Raw genomic sequence first — 22,737 nt, forward strand, 5'->3', positions numbered from 1 at the left:
TTCCTTAAGGAACAATTTGAAGTTAAATCTCCCCAAATATTGAAAATGCTTTGGTAGATTGATTACCAAACATTTATTCATTTTGTGGGTATTTGGAATGGAGTTTTCTTTTCTATAATTTTCTTATTATTATTCTTTTTATCACTATGTGGAAATGCTATTGATTTTGGTGCTTTTATTTTGTAGTCTATTCCTTTGCTGAAACAGTCAGTTGCCCCAGTGGCTATCTTTGCAGATATCTTAGGATTTCTAGTGAAATACAGGTCACCATCAAATAAGGTTACTTTTTCCTTGCTTTACTCTATATTTATTGGGAAACTTCTGGTATATTCTAGTTACATATGATGATTGCTTTTGATTTTTAGATAATTTTTTATATTACATAAATTATCTTTTATGCTTTTTGGGGAAATTTTTAAAAACATAATTGAATGTTGTACTTTGTCAAAGGCTTTTCTGCATCTATTGACATTATCATGAAGTTTGGGATATTTTTGTTTTTAATGTTATTAAATGCATTGATCGCTTTTCTAATGCTGTATCATTCTTGCATTCTTACCCTTAATCACATATCTACCTATTTGATATGTTTTTGCCTACTTTTGGACTTAAATTTATTGATTTGGTTTCTCTCTTCCTTTTAAATAGTCATCAAATTCTTTTCTTCTTTTCTTTTTTAATCTACCTTTTCTCTCCCCTTCATCAATTTTTAAAAATAGTTTGAACTTTTTTTTGGTGTTTTTTTTTCTAAAATGAATTTCATTTTTTTGTTTTTCTTCATTAATTCAATATATTCTAATCTGTTATTTTTTAATGCATGGCTTTCATTTTTATTTCTCTCTAAAGCTTCTAAAGTATTGAATTTGGATTTTTTTCTCCTAAATAAATTTCATATTTTTTCTTGTGGATCTTGCCCCTATTCCTTTTTTCTGTTGTGAACATTTCTTAGAAATATCATATCAATTTCTAGAGAAGATAAAGAGGATTAAAAATAATGTTCTATGGTAGAAATGTCTATGTCTTTCTGCTTGTGTGATTTAATTCTATTCCCTGCCCCTTTCACCACCCATCATCATTTTTTTACCCATTTGTTATGGAATTTCCTCTATGGGTCCAATCCTTCCCAACCTTCTGGATTCTGCTTGTGTTCCTCTTCTCCTTGTCTAATATGTCTCACCTCTTTTCTTCTAAGGTATGATGTTGAGTAGTATTATTCTTTTTTATAATTAATATTTCCCCCTTGATTGCATATAAAAACGATTTTTAACATTCATTTTCTGACATTTCACAACCAAAATTTTATCTCTTTCCACCCCCCTTCCTGAGGTGGCAAGCAATATGATATGTTATACATGTGTTATTATGAAAAATACATTTCCATGTTCATCATATTATGAAAGAAGACATATCACACATTCAAGAAGAATCTCACGAAGGAAATAAAGTGAAAAATGGAATGGTTCAATCTGCATCCAGCTTCCATAAGTTCCATCTATGGTAGTATTATTCTTGTAAAACCATAAAAAATATGAGTCTTATCCATTATCCAAAATGTTAAGAATGCTGAGAGATCATTGTACAGTTTGAAATTTTACCTTTAAATACAAAATCAGTTTTCATCAAAGTAAAAGAGAAATTTTGCTTAGAGATCAGACAAATAAGATGAAATAGAATCAAAGATTCTCTGAATTAGAAAAGACCTCAGAGGTCATCTAGTCAAACCTCTGTCGATGCCTAAATTATAATATTACTGAAAACCAGTCATTCAAATTCGAATTGAAAACCTCAAGTAAGACTATTCTACTCTATTTGGAGGCAATTTGCTTCACTTCTGAATAACTGATGTTAAGGAAGCATTTTCTTATATTAATCTTAAATTTGCCTTCCTGAAGCTTCCATCCTTTGCTCATAGTGTGGTCCTTGGGGAGAATGCTGAACAATTCTTTCTGGGAACAGCTCACAACTCTACTAACTCTTATGATTATAGTGATTCTACTCCTAGCTCTTCACAGAGTACATCAACCAATTTACATTTTTTAAAATGGATTGATGCTTTTGGGGCTAAACAGTAGTCATAAAGTACAATGCCTTATAATTTGAAGGCTGAACTTTTTCAAAGATTGTATTGTCATTGTTAAATGTCTTTTGGGGCAAAAAAATTAAAAAAGAGAAATATTGTTCAACACTCCAATTCACCAGCAGTGTTAGAATATGAGTTATACAGCTGACAGAGACTAGAAACCTTCTTCATCAAGGCTAAACTATAGGTGCTGAAAAATCGTTTGTTGAAATGGATTTGCTGAGTTATCCCTCAGCTATTAAAGAGTATATTTTATATAGACACATTATATATATATATATATATATATATATATATATATATATATATCTTCCCAGAAAGATAACTCCATGACCTGCCTCATATTGTAATTATGGATTTAACTATCATGTCAAAGATAATACTTTGTATCTGTGTGATGTTTTATAATTTTCAAGAACTTTCCCATATATTATCTCATCAGCCATATTTTTTCAAGTGATAAGCATTTGGCTTTTTGTGTTTATTGGGAAAAAAGGTTTATTCCAGCTTTATTGTATCACTATGAAAATGGCTACATAAATGAAACCCTATTATCAAATTCTAGATATAATAATAATCCTGTAAAATAGATAGGATGGGCATATTATCTTTATCTTACAGGAGAGTAAACTGAGACTTGGAAACTTTAAATGAATTGTCCAAGGCTGAAAAATTTGTGAGAACCTAGTTCTTTTGATTCTCAATCACGTTTCTTTTTATTTGTTGTGTCTGGTGTAAGGTTATAATGAAAAGGTACAATAAATTTATCATGATCATCATTACTACAATGAAATAATAGTTCTTGGGTAAAGGAGACTGGTTCTATTCTTTAAAAGTCATCAAAACTATAAGGAGAAGCTATCATTTAAGATCTTAAGGGGCCCAGAGGTCAGAGTACATTATGAAATTTTACTGTTAGAGAAAAAGTCAGTTTTCATCAAAATTTCAGAGATATTAAATAAAGTCTTTCAATGAGAGTGCTGGTAATACAGTGGATAGAATGCTGGGCCTCTTGAGTCATGAAGACAAATTCAAATTGAGCTTTAGAGATTTACTAGCTATATAGTCCTGAGAAAACTGGATCTAAATATTAATTCCAAATACATAACATGGTGAGAAAAATAATTGCTGTTGAGAAGAAAGCACTTTACAAATCTTAAACTATATTTCAATAAACTATTAAAGTGGAAAGGCCTTTTTCTTATATGCCAAATGAAATAGCAATTAAACAAAATGTCAAAAAAGATCTTGAAATATAGGCTTGATCTGATGAGCAAATTCCTTCAGCTATAAGTAATAATAATTATAACTATTAAATCGTATTTTGGCAGTTGTTGGATTTTAGGTTTTATACTAATATTCTGCATTTTTCTTGGTAAGAATATGGAATTATGTCTGGATTGCTGCAAAAAATGACTTATTCTGTTGACTTGCAATGACAGCAAAATGATTAATCTGTGCTGTAGATTTCACATAGACAACTGGAACACTAAAGTGCAGGATTTTAGCAAGAATAGTAGGATAATGCCATTAAAAATTGCCCAGTCATCATCCACATGAAGACAATCAACTTTAAGGTATCCACCAGATCTTGCACCAGAAAGAGAGGGTTGAAGACTTTCAGGCATTCACATGATTATGGAAAGTTGCCAAGAATAAAACAATGTCTACATTTAGATAGCTTTTGAATAGATGACTCTCTTTTGCCTTCTATAATGTTTCCAATATTATTTTCCAACAACAAACACCATGTCTGTAGAGACATCAAACGCTGCTTTAAAAGGTTTTAATTTGCAACCTCATCTGTTGATGAATACAGCAAATTTAAAAAGTTGGGCAGTGAATTTGCAAAGTTGGTATATATTATTTTGAAAGTCTATGATTGAGAATAAATATCATCAATCAGTTAATCAATTTTTAATGCTAAGCTCTTGAGACACAATGAAAGAAAATAATAGTCAACAAATTATACCTATAAAATATAAAAAATAAATATGAAGTTAATGGTTATCTTTTGGGGGGGTGGCTCCAACATCTGGGACTTTCAGGAAAGGCTTCCTTTAAAGAGTCACTAATTTTAATGAAGAGAGGGATTCTTGACTCAGGAAGGCAGTTTCAGAAGCTACAAGAGTGTGAAGAGAAGAAAAGAAACTAGAAATGGGTTTGTATAGTTGAAAAAGTATTTGAATTAAAAGTCAGGACTACCTGGATCCAAAGTCAGCTATTTATCCCTGGGAAAGTCATTCGAATTCCAACAGGTCTAAAATCATTCCCAAGGACTTATCAACTAAGTAAGAGGCAGAGTTCCATCTGCATTGGTGTTGGGAATTACCACACCTGAAGTTCTCTACACTGATAAAATCATAGTTCCTTTGTGTAACAACAACAATAGCTGACACCTGCAAAATTCCATATGGCAGAAACATGTTATTCTCTCCTGGAAGACAGGAACAAAACATGGAAATTATAATTTTATAAAGAAACAGGTGAACAGACAGTCACAGGAGCTATGTGTGCATAGGGAGATTGATAGGGCTGTATTTGTATACTCACATAAAGCCACAAATCTTGGTTGTTCTATCATATTAGCTTCCATTTGTTGTAGATGTGCAACATCAAAGCTGCAACGTCCCTATATATTGCATTTAGCAGTAATGTAACTGACTACGAGCAGAAATCAAAGTGAGAGTTTCTAAGTAGTTTCCTGGCAATTGAGACAGCAGGCCCTTTCATCTGCTCTGTAACTGTGACAGTGCATTGATTTAAACTCCTTCTGAGATCTCAAATGCTTTTATATTCTCAGGTCTCTCAGGCAGCTATTTTTTTTCCAAGTGATAAAATTCTAGCATTCGGCAGAATACCATCTTGTTTCCCCCAAAAGGAGAGGGCTTATTTCAGCTTTGCTGCTAAACGATCCAGGATCACTAAGTAAAATGGCCTTCCAAATGCCATCCTATTAAGAAATCTGCCTTTGACTTTCTTTTTCCTATGTTCTGACCATAGCAAATGGGATAAACAACAAATAGCCCCTCAGATGCTTTTCAAAGGTTGAGCTCAGAAAGAGCCCAAATGGATAAGCAGTTCTGCTTATTAATTTTTCAAAGTTGCCTTTGAAATGCTGCTCATTGATAGACCCTAAAGGTAAGAGAGTTATTTAGCCATTTTATTTTGCATATCATGCATGTCATTGTCAAGCCAGCATTACTTATCCTCTTCTACAACTTCTTAAATGCTAAACTCTTTGGCAAATTCCAAATACATAAAGCTACTTTAAAAAATCAGAAATTCATGGTACTTGGGAGATTATTTTTCTATGTGCATCTATAGTCACTATCAATGCAATTCATTTCTTAAGTTGGGTGCAGCTAAAGGTATTCTGAACAAAACAAGTGATTTGGGGGCCTCTTACTCACAATCTAGACCAAGTTTTGCTGCCACAGAAGAACATCTACTATTTTCAAGAGCTTGGCTTAATGTCAGTATAGGAGACCCATTCCACAGATGTTCAGAATGTTTGTTTTGAGGTTGTTCTTCTTTGATACCTTCATCAATGGCTTAGCTTGGAGGGGGACTGGTCTGGTTAATTAATCAAAGAAATGTAGTTAGCAGACCAGATTGTTCCCCTCTCCTTTAGTGCATCTATCGTTTACAAGCTGAACTCCAACTGAAGTTAGATCTCAATAATGACCTGAACCAAATAATAATAATACTTAAAAAAAAAGCTTTATAGAGTACCAAGACCACTGGCTGTCCTTTATGTAAGTCTAGAAATAAAATGGAAGAATGTGACTCCATGTGTATGGGCAGGGAATGGTAATAACTGCTGCCCTTCATCTTCAAAGGAAGAACTGCTGATGGTCCCACCTCCCTGGGAGCAGGAGTCCAGCTGAAAAGACTGAGGTGTGACCTGTAGTCCTATACATACTGAGCTCCTGTGTAGCTCAATCCTTTGGTCACTTGCTGTAACTGCTGTTTTCAGCAGTTCCACCTCTGCTCACTAGACTGGAGAAGGCTGCTGCTAAAATGATCTGACTACTGTACTCAATTACTGCCAACTAATTCTTAATTATTATGCAGTTACACAGGTGGTGGTGCAAATGTTTGTAGGCTTGGTTGTGCATGTTCTGCTCCCCCAATGATAAGAATAGGGCAGCACCAGAAAACTAAACATCTACACAATAGTTTCCAGATGAGTAAAATTCACAATTTTAGGCAGTCTCTTTTTTTCAATAGAGTCAACACAGCTGGGAAAACTTGATTTATCCATATCATTTACTAAAATGCCACATGGAGTTTGGATCGTAAAAAGAGGACCATTTATAATGCCCAGAAATGAAAATCCTGTTGGGCAAATTAACCTATTAGAATGCTTTTCTTTCTTTTTTTTCTGGACCTTGAAGATAGATATGTGTAAGTGGTCATTTGGGATGGAGGTACTAGCACAGAGAGTAATTTGTTTATAGCAAGGAAATCATATCATTTAAAAAAAGACATTTGATAATACTGTGTATTCACATTTAAAAGAACTCTTTTCAAGGGTAAGTTGTGTGGCTAGATTTTTATTGGCCAAAATATCTATTTATGAATTCCATCTATGGCCATGTCAGTAAACTATGTCATTTAGTAAGAATACATTAACACAGCACTTTTTATTTCTTTCTTGAATACAGTAAGAAATGTAGCAAAAGTAGTAAAAGGAACCAGAGTAAAAAAGTGTGACAACAAATGCTAGTGAGGTCAAACTCAAAGAAAATCAAAGAAACAAATAGATAATAAAGGCTGCCCTATGGGACCCATGTTCCACTTGAGCCCATACGTACCTCTCTCCTGGACTAGTTCTAGGCTTCTTTGCTGCAATAGCTGCAGCAGATTCTGAGTCAATGAAAGCTTGAAACTGGCTGTTAAGTTAGGAGGCATTCACTAAAGAGTCACAAACCATATCAGAATTCATCACAGTCAATAGTGATGACACTAACCATTCCCATCCCATGTCAGAGGGAAGTGATCCTCACCATGGGCTCTTGACCTATGAAGTTACTTAGTCAAAGGGAGTTCAAATTCACCAGAGGTCACATAGACATTCATCAGAGAGTTTAACCAATCACTATTAGTAATACATCTTCAATAGAAATTTAATCAGAATTCTCCATCTTTCAAGACGGGGAAATTCAAGCACCAAATTTTCATGAGATAAGCATGGAAAAACAAAGTAATTGAGGAAATGATCAGACAAAAGAAATCAAACACAATGCGGACAATGAGGATAAGAGAGAATTAGGATAAAACATAGAAGAGGGTAATTCTATTATACTACTGAAAAGAATGTAGAATGGATACAAAGATTCTAAAGGAATCAATCATAAAGAAACAATGGAATATATAATCTAGAAAAGAAACTGATAAACCTTAAGATAGTAGTGAAATGCTCTGGAAAAAAGAATAGAGAAAATAAGTCATTGTTAAATATTAATACATGGGCAAAATAAAAACCAGAAAAACTAGAAAAGGAAACAAACATGTATGTTATAAAAGTTTATGTAGAGATTAGGCACAAAGAGATAATTTTATGATCCTAGAAAAGTATGATAGAGCAAACAAATTCTGAATACCATATTAATGAAAGTAAATGTCTTAGAACTCTTGAAATAGGATATATGAATAGAATTCACAAGTGGTAAGAAAGGTGAAATATACTATTTATAAATAAATGTTACATTATGACCTAGTAAGTGAATAATTATTAGGGCTTCAATGTACATCTTTCAGACTTATACAAAGTAAGAGACAGACAAACCTGGTAGAAGTTAATGTTTTCCATGGAATATTAGGAATATTAAACATGACAAAACTTTAATGGACATCTTAAAAAGAGCACTCTTTTTTTTTCATCAAGCATAGAATTTCTACTAAAACTATGTAACTAAAGCATAAGAAACTTCATGAATGAATTTAGAAAGGCAGAAATATTAAATAAATTCATTATGGACCAAAACACAATAGACACTGTAATGAATAAGGGACATATGAATAAAGAATGCAGGTTAAAATGGAAACTAAATAATTTAATTCTAAATAATAAGTGGGCCAAAGTAAGAATCATAGAAATGATGAAACTAGATCAATTATATCTTAGATAATATATCAGATTCCTGAGAAGCAGCCAAAATAAGTCTTTGGGGGGGGGAGGTCACATCCCTAATAACAAATCAAAGTAAGAGAGAAAGAAGTTATCATTTAATTAAGCATGAAGCAAAAAACAAAAAACAAAAAAACAAAAACAGAAAAAAACAAAAACAGAAAATAATCTCAAAGAAGCACAAAAGTGGAAATCCTAAAAATCAAACAAGAAGTAAACACATTTTAAAAAGTTGAATGAAATCTTAAATAGAAATGTTATTTTTGAATGAAACAAAGAAACAAACCACTGCTGACTTGATTTTTTAAGAGAAAAGATAATGAATTTTTCAAAATAAAATGAAATGGGAAATTAGTAATGAATAAAAAGGACATGAATTAAATTATTCCAAATGATTATAGCTTATTATATACCAATCCAATGAAAATGTAAAAGGATAAATGAATATTTGTAACAATGTGAAACATCCAGATTAACAAAAGACAAAATAGAAAAAACAAACAACCTTACTCAGAAATAAAAATAGAGTAAACCATAAATGAATTAAAATGAAAAAAAAAAAAAAACCTGAGACCAGATGGCTTTATAAGTGAATTCTATGAAATATTTAAATTCAGATAACTCCTATGTCATATAGCCTGATTATTAAAAAATAGAGTTCCCATCTTACCAAACTTATTTGAGATAAATAGGGTCCTGATACCCAGACCAAGAAGAGGGGAGCAGAGTAAGAAAATGATAGATTATATTAATGAATATTAATGCATTGCTATCTAAAGCAATAAGACAAAGTAAATAAATCTAGGGAAAGTCAAGGTCATTCAGGTCATTTATGTCTATTTTTAGAAGATATGATAGTTTCCTTGGAGAATTGAAGGGATTCAATAAAAAAGGAAATAATTTAGAAAGATACAAAATAAATCTACAGAAGTCATTTGACTTTCTATATTTTGCTAACAAAACCCATGAGGAAACCTAGCAAGATGAATGCCATTAAAAATGACTACAAAATACATACAATTGCAGAGTGATACCCAACAAGACATAGATAGAACTTGCATAAATAACAACTACCAAATACTTTTTCAGATACAAAGGAAGAAATACACCTCCACAGACCTTTGTTGTTTGTATTGCAACATAAAAGTGGTGATATTACTAAATTCACAGTGTTGGAGTCAGGAGAATTATCAAAGAGGAATACAATTAAACAAATATAAGTGTTTTTTCTTTATTGTTTTTTTTTCCAATAAGATTGTTGGTGATCATGGAGAAAGCAGTTTCAGGGGAACATTATAGATGAGGTACAGATAGTAGGGACTTAAGGAAGAAATGAATGATAAGGAAATAGAAGGTACATTTGGAGTATGTCATCATGAAGCCTAACTGAGAAAGAAAAGAACAAAATAAGATAGTATCTAGAAAAGGCACCTTGGTCAGGTAATGATTTCTCAAAATTTAAAAATCTTTAAAGAAATTGGATGACACTTTTCACTTATAAGGAGCATTATGTTTCAAATAGAGCTAGATGCTACACTAGATGACTTCAAATTTTTCTTCATATTTTGAGGTTTTAATTTAAACCTATATTTGAAAGCAGAGAAGTTAGTAGTAGGTGGGAGAGGGCTATGAAAGGGAAGGAAGGAAGGATGGGAGGAAGGGGAAACATTATTCATGTGTGTCAGACATATGCTAAATGCTGGTAACAAACACAAAATGAAAAATAGTCTCTGCCCTCAAGGAGGTTACATTTGAATAATAGAAAATAACATATACAAGAAAGTAGTATCCAGGGAGTGATGCTTTAGAAAAAAATGATAATGCTAGAGATGAGGGAAATAATAGGCAAAGGTTCTTTGTTTGACAGGACAAGATGGGATTCAGAACAGAGATGCCATAATAGTTATAGAGAAAAGAAATATGGAGAAAACATAGATTATTTAATAGTTAATGCTGTGTGATATTGATTTTCTTGGTGAAATAAGAAGTGCATCTTTAGCTTTAAGAAAAGGTTGGGAGTCTGATGAATAGTAATGGCCACTTTGGGAAACAAACTAGAGTTCACTCAAGATGTGCCAAGCAATGCCCAGGGATAATTAATGTTCATTAAAGCCTTTCCTTGGTCTATTGGGATTTGAAATATGATTTTTCAGAGAGAAATGCCAATTAAAGCAATTATGAGATGCTACTTCATATCATATTTGAAAAGATAACAAAAAGGAAAATTATAAATATTAGAGAAGATATGAGAAAACAGGCACATGAATAGAGTTGGAAGATCTATGAATGAGTGCAGTGATTCCATAAAGCAATTTAGAATTATACACAAAAAGTTACTAAATACTGCATGCTTTTTGACATATCTATTCTACCAGTGGGCCTATACCCAAAAGAGATAAAAGAAATAGAAAAAAGTCATATACATATATGTGTGTTTATACATACATATATGTATGCATACACACATATATATGCATACACAGCTATAAGGATTGTCCATTAAATGAAGAATGGTGGAATAAGTTGTCTATGAATGTGGCAGAGTTCTAGTGTGCTTTAAGAAATGAGGAATTAGATGATTTGAAAGAGGTATAAAAAAATCAGGTATTGAAAGATTTATAGGAACTGATCAGAGTAAAGTATTTAGAAGCAGTATGAACAATTACAAGATAATATTATAAAAACAATTTTGATGTCTTCCGTGATTCCAGAGGACAAATGATGGGAATCATCTCCTGACAGAGGTGATAGATTTAGGTAAGAATAAGATATATTTTTGAATATAGCCAATTGTTTTGCTTGAGTATGCATACTTATCACAAATAATTTTCCCTCTTTTTTCCCTTAGGAAAGGGTTTTAAGAAGGATAGAAACAGATTTCTGTTTGTTTTTTGAACAGAGAAGTATGGGGATTCGACAGATATGGAATGTATCATGTATTTTCAGATGAAATCATAAAACCCTCTTCTAGTCAACTGATTATTTTTATCTGCTTGAAAACAAGCTAGGTTATAATTCACTTTAAACCCACTTAATTGTAGTGTTGTTCCTCTGTTAATTAGTTCCTATTTATCCTTTATTAAGGTTTTTTGTATTAATTGGTTTACATGTTGTCTCCTCCATTAGATTGTGAGCTCCTTGAGGACAGTCTTTTGCCTCTTTCTCTATGGAAGTCATCCATTCTTTAAAGCTCAACTCAAAGATCAGCTCCTCCATTAAGCTTTTTCTGGTCCCTCCATTTGTCAATGAGCTCTTTACCCTTGCACCTAACAACAGTGCTTTACTCCACTTGCATATTATTTTGCTTTGGAGTTACTTGTATGTATATCATATTCCCTTTACAAGACCATAAGTTCCATGAAGGTAAGAACTAGGTCTTATCTAAATTATTAATCTCCCCCAGGTTGAAGGGTAGTTCCCTTGCAAAACAGATCTTAATGAATACCTGTCAAATTGAATTAAATTGAATTAACTGAGTTATACTCACAATTCTATGATCAATTATGGGGTAATATATATCAGGCAGGTAATTTTTTTTTCAAAATGAACCAACATTTTCTTCTAAATAAAAATAATCATTACATCTTCATCATTATTACTCACAGTAATTAAATGAGGGATTTCTCATTTTGTGAGCACCAATCATTCCCAGTGTGAAAACTCTCTTCCTAGATGCATGTGGTAATGTACAGATGATTTAAGAGGGAAGTCCTTGTGTGTTAGTTGCCTGAAGCAAATAAATCTGAAGTGGCTTGCTGAGAATCATTTGCAAATTAAATGTTAGAGGGAGGTTTTGAACCCAGAGATTCCTGACTCCAAGCTCACTATTTTGTCCACTTTGCTCTGTGGAAATCATGATAACTATGGTGGAATACAAGAGCAAAGAAAATAGATAGACTAGAGATATGCCGATTTTAGTTCTAATCACTGATTATAAAATGGAATCTCTACATATCTACTAGTCATGCTCAGGAAATGAGAAGACAGTCATTGTCTTCATTCTTATTGCGCTGCGCACTCTATTCAAATTCACAGTCTGCAACCTTGGAAGTAAACACAGAAGATGGCATAGCCTAAGCTCCCTCAGCAGACAAAACAGACTAAAGATCGGGGGTCACAGGCAAGCATACCTTTCTGTGAGATTTCTGGCTCCCAACTGGCACTGCTAATGCTGGAGAGGCTGCCTATGCTTGTTTGGGGATAGTGGAAACAACAGCGGCATAAACCACCACAACAATATGAGATGCATGGCTGTTTCCAAACTGAATATGTGGGCAGACTGGTCTCTGATGGGCTGGGGTACCCTCTGTTTAATTAAAGTGTGTCGCGGTTGGAGACTCTCAGTCTTCCTCTCCCAGGTCGCTCAGCATGGCTGCTAAAAACGAGCTAACTCACAACAGAGGAGATAAGCCAAAGGGTCTTGTCTCTCTCATCTCTCCTATCTCCGTCTCCCTGTCTGTCTGTCTGTCTGTCTGTCTGTCTGTCTGTCTGTCTGTCTGTCTCTCTCCTTTTCTCAGCAGGAAATGAGGGAATTCTCTTTTAATATACATATAATGCTGGATATTAGCCTTTTCACCTAGAGTTAGTTTTAGCTCAAGCTCTAGTTCATCTTCTGATACAGATTATATCCAACACAAACACATACATACACATTCTACTGTTTTCCTTTAAATGGTATTTTCTATCTTGTGAATATTTGGTGCCAATCTACAGCCCCAGAATCTCTGTCATGAAATACATGCTTCTATGACCTACACTGTCTACTTCCTTTTCTGTTCCTTCTATCTAAAATAATGACTGCAGAATCTCTTTCAACAAAAGGTCATTTGTGTCAATGGACAGAACACAGAGGATCAGATCACCTGCAGTAATTGCAAATTAATGCTCTCCTGGTAATGCATTAACTACACACTATTGATCGACAATTGAATCATACAGGCTACTCAGAAGTGATTTTTCCCCCTTCCTTTATTTTTTGTGCTTTTATTGCTTTTTCCATAATGCATTTTTCTTTCAATGGGAATTTTCTATAATTGTCTCCATTTTTAATTTCCTACAGTGAGATGACTTCTAACTTGTAATTAGAATCTCTAAAAATTCATATCTGTATCTCAAAAGCCTTTCAGAAATCTGCCGAACTGGAACTCTAAAGCATTAAACCATGTAGATAATGCAAAGGTACTAATTTCTGTGGGACCAAGCATGTGATTTTGTTTTTATTTGAGTTAAAAACACACACACACACACACACACACACACACACACACACTTATAATGTGTGAAACAGTCAGCAATGATACATTCAAACAGTGACCCTTAAAAGCATTTGGCAGAAGCTGGGTAAAGAAGCGAACATTGCCATTCTCCTCTTTTAGAGCATGCTTTTTGAAAATAAGTCAACAGTATGTTGAGGAAAAAATCAGCACATGATGGAAAATCACATGGAGTGAAGGTACAGGGAAGAAGAAAAGATCAGTAGAATCAAGAGCTAAATCTCACTACAAAATACTTCTGGCACGACCCATATTCCCTAAGAGTGACTCATGCTTGAATGTTAGTAATTCTAATATCTGTTAACACTGATCATGACATTATTTCAGGTTTCTGGTTGATCACATTCTATATCTGGCAAGTGTCTGAAATGTTCAGAAAGCCTGGTCCTCTGAATTGAGGATTGGCATCACTGGAGTTTATATCAATCTTGCCATGAACTTGAGTGACTATAAAATCCATGGACTTTATAGAAATCTATAGACTTATGAATTTGTAGAAACTCTGAGTTTTTCTCAAATTGTTAATCATAAAAATGAGAGACACTTGATAATTGAAGGTAAATGCTTTCAAAGTGTTATCAAGATTTTCTGTATGAATTAATTTGTCACAATGAATTTGGGCCAGTTTTGGGGAGATAGTCTACTTTTGGTAGGTCATATCTCTCTGTCTGTCTGTCTGTCTGTCTCTTTCTCACACACACACACAGACACACACACCATTTAGACTTAAAGGCTGTGCCAGAAGGAACTTTAGAAATCATCATATCCAAGCTTTTTCTTAAATTCAGTGATGAGGAAATTGAGGGTTCGAGGTGAAAAGACTTGTCGAGCAGCACAGAGCAAATGAAAGAACTCCTTTTTTGGGAAACTAGGTTCAAATCCTCCTTCTTTTACTTTAGTGACACTGGGAAAGTCATTAAACTTTGTTAGGTCTTCCTCAAATTAGAGGTTGTACTATATGACCTCTATGGTTCATTGTAACTTTAGATCTATAAATCTTATGATTTGCCCTAAGTCACACAACTAGGCAATGTTAGAAGGAGGACAAGATTCTAGGTCTTCTGAATTCAAATCCATTAAAGATATCAAGACACAAATTAAATTGCAATTAAAACATAGATTTAGAATTAGAAGGGACCTTAGATATCATCTGGCCCAATTCCCTTTTAATTTATCAATGAGGAAATTGAGCCTCTGTGAGATTAAATAATAGCAAACAATTATTTAGTGCTTTATAGGTTTGCAAAACACTTTACATACATAACTTTATTTGAACCTCATAAGAATTTTATAGGCACAGCTATCTATATTTTAAATTTGAGGAAACTGAGGCTTAGAGAAATTGAATAGCATGCAAATGATAGATTCCAGTGAAATCTGTGACCATGTCTTCAAATTCCAAATCTTCTCTTTTCTCTACTGTGTAGTAAATGGAAATTCTTTGATTCCAAACCTTGCCCTCCAACTTGAAATCTAGGACCCTTTGTATTGCAACATGAAGTACCATAAATTTACTGAAATATAGAGGCTCTCATATCTGTTTCCTTTATTTGTACATGGATATTAAAAAAGTATTGGGGGAATGGCATTATATTGTTTTGGTAGCTTGACTTCCAGCAATTTGTAATTTGTAGCATTTTTTTCTATGGTTGGCATAGATGTGTGGGGTAAATTCAGGCAGAATTAAATTAAAGAAACATAATAATGGATAGGATAGATAAATATATGTTTAAATGTTTATGCATATAAACATATATATATATACACACATACTCATATATATGTAAACACACACAACTTAAGAATTGGGGAATGGGAGTAAAAGAGTAATTAAATGGATGAAACAGAAAAAACAAACAAACAAGGCACATTGATTTCAATGGACAAGTGAAGAAGGTAACTGTCTTTCTCAACCCTACAGCTTTCAAAGGAAAAGTCAGATGTTCTTTTTTAAATAATGCAGCCCCAATTTTACATTTATCTGGCATTGATATGACTATAGTCAAGACAGGTTATAAAAGAGAAACCAAGAGGCAGCTAAAATTAATGAAAAAGACTAGAAATTTATAGTAAATAAGCGATTCCATATCCAGGGGGGCAAGGTAGGAAGAAACAATTGTGAAGTAGTAATTCGCTGATCAATAGGTTTCATGGAAGTAGTAGTGTTTTAATAAACTTTAAGGGATAACTTTGTGACCTAGAGCAGAAAGATGTTATCAACATGTGGTATTGTTATAAATAGACTTCAAGATAGGAATTGTATGAATGGAATCAGGGGTCCTTTAATGATAAATGTGGTAGAAAAGAGTTAATTGTGATATAAGGTTATTAAGAGCTGGTCTGCTGTAGGAAAGGAAGTTATTTAAGACCAAGCAACAGACAGAGAATATTACAGAATATTAAATGAATTATTCTGATTCTTTCAAATTAAAAAGGTTTTGTACAAACAAAACCAATGCAACCAAAATTAGAAGGAAATCAACAAACTGGGGAAAAAGTTTTATAACAAAACTCTCTGACAAAAGTTTAATTTCCCAAATATATAAGGAACTAAGTCAAATTTACAAAAAATCATGCCATTCCCCAATCAACAAATGGTCAAGTCATATGAATAGGCAGTTCTCCAATGAAGAAATCAAAACTATCAATAATCACATGAAAAAGTGTTCTAAATCCCTCCTGATTAGAGAAATGCAAATAAAAACAGTTCTGAGGTACTACCTAGCAAACTGACCAATATGACAACAAGGAAAGTGATAAATGTTGGATAGGATATGGTAAAATTGGAACACTAATACAGTGCTGGTGGATTTATGAATTAATCCAACCATTCTGGAGTACAATTTGGAATTATGCCCAAAGGGTCTTAAAAGACTGACAGCCCTTTGATCCAGCCATACCATTGCTAGGTTTGTATCCCAAAGAAATAATAAGGAAAAATACATGTACAAAAATATTTATAGCCACACTCTTTGGAGTGGCAAAAAACTGGAAAATGAGGAGATGTCCATCAATTAGAGAATGGCTAAATAAATTGTGTTATCTGATGGTGATGGAATACTACTATGCTGAAAGGAATGATGAACTAGAGGAATTCCATATGAACTGGAATGACCTACAGGAACTGATGCAGAGCGAAAGGAACAGAACCAGGAGAATATTATACACAGAGACTGATACACTGGCACAATTGAATGTAATGGACTTTTCTACTAGCAGCAATGCAATGATCCAGGATAATTCAGAGGAATGTAGGAGAAAGAACACTATCCAAATCCAGAGAAAGAATTGTGGGAAGATAAATGGAGAAGAAAAACATATGATCAATCACATGCTTTGATCGGGATATGATTAGGGTTTTAGCTTTAAAAGATCACTATACTGCAAATATGAATAATATGGAAATAGGTTTTGCACAATGGTACATGTATAACCCAGTGAAACTACTTGTCAGCTCCAGGAGGGAGGAGGGAAGAGGGGTGGGGAAATCTTGAATCATGTAACCATGGAAAAATATTCTAAATAAATTAATTAATTTTAAAAAAGAATTGGTCTGATATTTTAGTCCAAACTCACTGCCTGGAACAGAGTAGGTACTTAATAAAATCTCATTAAAATGAATTGAACTTAACAATAAGGAAACTGAAGTCCAGAGAGCAGAAAGGACTTTATTTAATATGTAGATAGTAAAAGGATAATGAAGGAAAATTGTATACATACATATATGAATACTGTACACATAAGTATATATATGTATATATGTATAATATGCATAATTTAGCCTGGGCCCTCCCCACAGTCTTCCTAACAAATCCTATTTACTTATTTTCCTTCTCTAATGAATAGTGATTCTCCTTCCTTTATGATCACTTCTAATGAGAAAACTGTGAATCTTTCCTCAAATCTGGCCCTTAAATCTCTCCTTCCCCAAATTGATGGGCTGGTACCATCTAGATTTTTTGGCATTTTCAAGTGGACACATTGAGGACTCCTGGACTTTGGCATCCTCCCTTGTACATGAATCCTCTTATATCTGTTGTCTTCCCCAGTTAGAGTATGAACAGGGACTACCTTTTTCTGTTTTGTATCTTCAGTGCTTAATCATAGTGCTTACTACAAAGTAAGCACTAAATAAATACTTTATCAGTTATTCATTTTTCTTTCACATGCTTTAGATGAGGGAAATAAATAACAAAATTTCAACAGAAAAGATAAATATAAAGCCTTGGTTAGAGGTTATTAAAAAAAAAGTCAACATGTTCAAGAGAAATAAGAGTTTCTAAAAATGAATCCCATTGAGGATTAAAAGATAAAGATATCAAAAAAGTCAATATAGGTTGATGAGGAATTCTCTAATGAACTAAGATTTTTAAAATAAAGAGTATGAAATCATGCAAAGTGTTAGATTTGGAGAAAGAAAACTATGACCTAAATCCTTCTATGACTTACTGTGTCTTTTAAACTCTCTGCACATCATTTTCCTCACCTGTAAAATTAGAGGAATAGACTAAGTGACCTGTCAGGTTCCTCCTCCCTGCTCTGAAGATTTGTCCCTTTATAAAGAACTCTTCAAAATTTATATCTGTATCTCAGTCCCTTATAGGAAAAAAAAAAAGATTGAAGGGGTACAAAGCAAAATGTAATTTTTCTAAAAGTCACAAAACCATAACAATCATACCAGGAAGGCTAATGTCCCTAAAGAGAGAAAGGCTTGAGAAAAATGCTAAAAATTAAAAAAAAGGGGGGGGGGGCTTTTCTAGTTGCGTTTTTGAGCTATAACAACCAGTAAAGGATAGGAACCATTTTTCTTCTACCTCGCTTAACAGAAGGCATGGTATGGAATATACTGGGGAATAACTGAAGCATTTATATGGTATTAATGGATGTTCTGGAGAGGGTTAGGAAGGTTGCAGCCAGGAAGTCCTAGGACATGGAGGTGACAGAATTATTGTCCTAATAATACCAGATCAATAAGTAGAAAGATGTACTCTAGAGTTGACAGGCAAGGAGCATTATATGACAAAAAACTAAAGTCAGGCCTAAACAGGAATCACTGTAGGATCCAAAGGGGATTAATTCATTGCTCTCACTTGCACGCATCTCACAGTTCCTTGCAACCTGTTTCTGACACTATCATTCAACTGAAAATGTTCCAAAACAAAGCTTACCAAAGTCAAATAATTAATTGCCAAATCATACTGTCTTTTTTTCAGTTCTTATTCTTCTGACTACTTTGTAACATTTGATGTAGCTGACCACACTCTCCTCTTGCTCCCACTTCTTAAATACTCTTTAATGACTTTCATAATTTTTTTTGGTACTTTTTAAACTCTCTGGACATGTTTGTTTCCTCACCTATAAAATGTCTCCTTTTTGAGTCAATGATCTTTAATGATTCTCTTCATTGAGTGGCCTGGCCATCCCTCAGTTTCCTTTGATTGTATCTGATCCATTTATTGTACCATTTGTGTGTGTTTCAGGGTTCTGACCTAGGGACTTTTCTGTTCTGTCCTTTTACCCTCTCTTAATGATCTCATCAGCTTTCCCTGAATTCAAACATATTAAATAATTTCTATATATTTACCTATACCAGTGTTACATCATTGACTGCTCATTAGGTATTTTCAACAAGTCCCTCTTATCATCATGATCAAATATAATTGGTATCTTTGGAATTTTAAAGTTTTTACAACTATTCCTCTTCACATACTTCCAGTCTTTTAACATGTTAATGCCCTCCATATATTCTATGGTCTTTCCATATTCAGTGTTTGCTGTTTCTTCACACATGATATTTCCTCTTTCAATTCTGTGCCATTCAACTGACTATTCCTCATACTTGGATTTCTGAGTTTTTTTATATTTTAATCGAACAATAATTAATCAATGAAGTATCTATTATGTGACTGGCACTGTGCTAAGTGCTAAGATTTCCTGATTGCTGTTACAGACTCAGTTCAAATGCTACTTGCAGGAGCAAAAAATTGTGTATGATATTTCTACTTTCGTTTGTGAATTTATAATATCCTGACCTATTTTTAAAAGGAGTCATGCAAGCTGAGAATTATATGTAATCCCTTTATATTTCCATTCAATAACCACCACATTAACATTTAATTAAAAAATTTTATTTGGGTTCTTAACTTTTCTTGTTTATTTCTTTATCTAGGACTGATAGAGGTAAATTGAAGTCCTCTACTATTATAGTTTTATTATCAATTTCTCCTTGTAATTCACTCATTTTTTCCTTCTAAGTATTCAGAGGCTAGGCCTTTGGGTTATGCTAAGTCTTGCAATAAATTCAACCATAACAAAAGACCTATAAATTGCTTTATTATGGGTAGAAGATATTTTTAGAAAAAAATAAAGAAAAGGAAAAGGATACATTTAAGGAAAATGGGTGAGGAGATGTAGGAACTTGTTACCATATATAATCAGGTTGCATAAATAGAATTACACCTGAACATGGAAAGAATAGGAGGAGTGGGAATCATCTGAACTTCACTCATAAAAACTGGTCAAAATAAAAAGAAGGCACGAATAAAGAGTTTGATGTGAAAACACAATCAACTTAATATGACATTAAATAACATGATAAAAAAGGGGAAAAAAGATAAATGCTGGTGGAATGTGGAAAAAGTGGGGCAGTAATACACTGCTGGAGTAGCTTTGAATTGATACAATCATTCTGGAGAGCAATTTGCAACCATACTCAAAGGACTGTCAAACTCAGTCTGTATCCTAAAGAAATAAAAAGATAGTGGAAAAGTGCATACTAGTAAAAATATATTTTTGTGGTAGCAAAGAACTGGAAACTGAATGGATTTCCATTATTGAGGAATGGATGAAAAAGTTGTGGTATGCACTTTAAAAAAATAAATTAATTTATTTAATTAGAATTTTTTTCTATGGTTAGAAGATTCATGTTCTATCGCTCCCCTCCTCCCTCCCTCATCACAGAGCTGACAAGCAATTCCACTGGGTTATACATGTATCATTGTTCAAAACCTATTTCCCTATTATTCATATTATAAACAGTGTTCTTTTAAAGCCCAAACACCAATCATATACCCAGTGAATGTGGTATTTGATTGTAATGGAATACTATTGTGTCTTAGGAAATGACAAACAAGATGATCACAAATGAACCTGGAAAGACTTATATGAAGTTATGCAAAGTGAAGTGAGCAGACCAGGAGAATGTTGTAGACAATAGCAACAATACTGTATAATGATCAATTGTGATAAATTAAATATTTTTAACAATTCAAGGATCCAGGGCAATTTCAGGGGACTCATGATGAAAAAGGCTATCCATCTCCATAGAAGGAACTGATGGGACCTGAGTGCACATTAAAACATATTTTTCACTTTATTGCCTACATGAATTATTGTCTAGTATAAATGATATGTATATTGTTTCACAATATGATGAACATGGAAACATATACTGAATGATAGCACATGTATAATCTATATCATATTACCTCCTCTTTCAAGGAGGAGTAGAAGGGAGGGAGAGAACATGGATTTTTGTATAAAGTCAGAAAATGATTAGCAAAAATTGTTTCAACATGTATTTTAGAAAAAAATTAAAAAGTAGAGAAGAGAAAAAAATAGGAATATAAGGCTAGAAATAGGAAGAGGGAAGGGGGAACTATTAAAGAAAAAAGGTAGCTTTAGGGCAAGATTAGTCACAAATAAGAAATTTGAGTCTGGAGTGGTAATAGAGAAAAGAAAGTTAAAATTTTAAAAAAGAAAGGAAAAATAATAATATAAAATAAAGAGGGACAGATAAGTATAAAGAGACAAAATTGAAGTAATTAATTAAAAACATAACCAAATGTGAATGGTACAAACTTGCCCATAATAAAAGAAGTTAACAGAATGAATTGGAAAGGTGGTATCAAATTGAAAAACTGGGGCCAGTAATCTTTACATAAGGATCCCTATTGCCTATGTTTTATTATACATTTAAAATTTTATTTTGTTAAATATTAAAGATAGTACTGAAAGGGGTGATGAATACTGAGATCATATACACGGTCATGGATTTAAAGGTAGAAGGACCTTTAAAAGTTACCTAGTTAAAACCTACTATCATTTTCAGATTAGGAACTGAGGCCCAAAAAACTTAAATGATTTGAACATGAACAAGCTCACAGTACACAATAGAGCTAATATTTGAATTCATGTCCTCCAACTATAAATTCAGTATTTTTTCCACTGTGTGATGGCAGTAAGAAAATACCTATCAACTTTAAAGTTTCAAGGTTTAGATGAATGACAACCCAGGATAATGAAAGAGCCCAAAAGATTGCAGAAACTCCACTGACAAGCTTTCAGAAGTCATAAAAGACATAAGTGCTAAAAGAATAGAATTTGGCAAATTTCATGATTTTTAATGTGGAAAAATAGAATTTAGAAACACTAGACTGAGAGGTTTAATTTAATTCCTGGAACAGTTCTAATATATATATATATATTAAAAAAAGATTTCTTTTAGTATTTCTATGGGAGACATCTGATTAGAAAAACTGAGCAAAGGTTAACAGGGAATATGGCATACAAAACTAATTAGGACATTGTAAAGGTAATCTTATTCAAAAAGTTTAAAACCAAAAACAATCGCTATTGGCATTACACCTGTCTGTTTTTTCACTTTAACCTGGACTGGAAAATTACAAAAAGGTAAAGCTCTACTATTTGGTTAGAAGAATGTTTCCTGCTATGTAGTCTGTAAAAGCTCTGCTCATAAAATATTACTATGTTAAGGTGACTAGGTGTCTAGTTTGCTTTCAATAGCCAGGGAAATCTTGGAAGTGAATTGTTAGCCTGGGAAATTTTGAACAAACGTAGTTAACAAAGAGTAAAAATCCAAGATAGTAAGAGAGCACCAAGATGACTCTTGGGAGGAAAATTTGTAGCATGGAACTTTTGAGAAGTCTTCTTTGTCTTGTGCCATAAAATATTTCTATTAAGTATTTGAATAAAGGGAAAGGTAATGATTAAATTTTCAGAAGATCTGAACTTGGATTGGATGTTGGAATCAAGATACAATAATATTTTGATAGGCTAAAATTTAGTAAAATGAAACATAATATAAACAAAATTTTAAACTTAGGTTCAAAGAATCAACTATACAGGAACAGTTGGAGAAAACATAGGAAAAATGAGGATTTTTAGTATGAATTATATTATTACATAAATCAATAATCTGGTATGACAGTTCTTTTGTTAATCTGTCC

The 22,737-nt window shown here is 33.0% G+C and overlaps 1 protein-coding gene across 1 annotated transcript in view; it reads right to left on the minus strand.

The window, feature by feature from the left end:
• The window catches only part of DPYD (dihydropyrimidine dehydrogenase), a 1,041,936-nt gene that overhangs the window by 152,463 nt on the left and 866,736 nt on the right, over positions 1-22,737 (minus strand). The window lies entirely within an intron of this gene.

This window comes from Monodelphis domestica, chromosome 2 (genome assembly GCF_027887165.1).
Source record: "Monodelphis domestica isolate mMonDom1 chromosome 2, mMonDom1.pri, whole genome shotgun sequence".
Classification (NCBI taxonomy): domain Eukaryota; kingdom Metazoa; phylum Chordata; class Mammalia; order Didelphimorphia; family Didelphidae; genus Monodelphis; species Monodelphis domestica.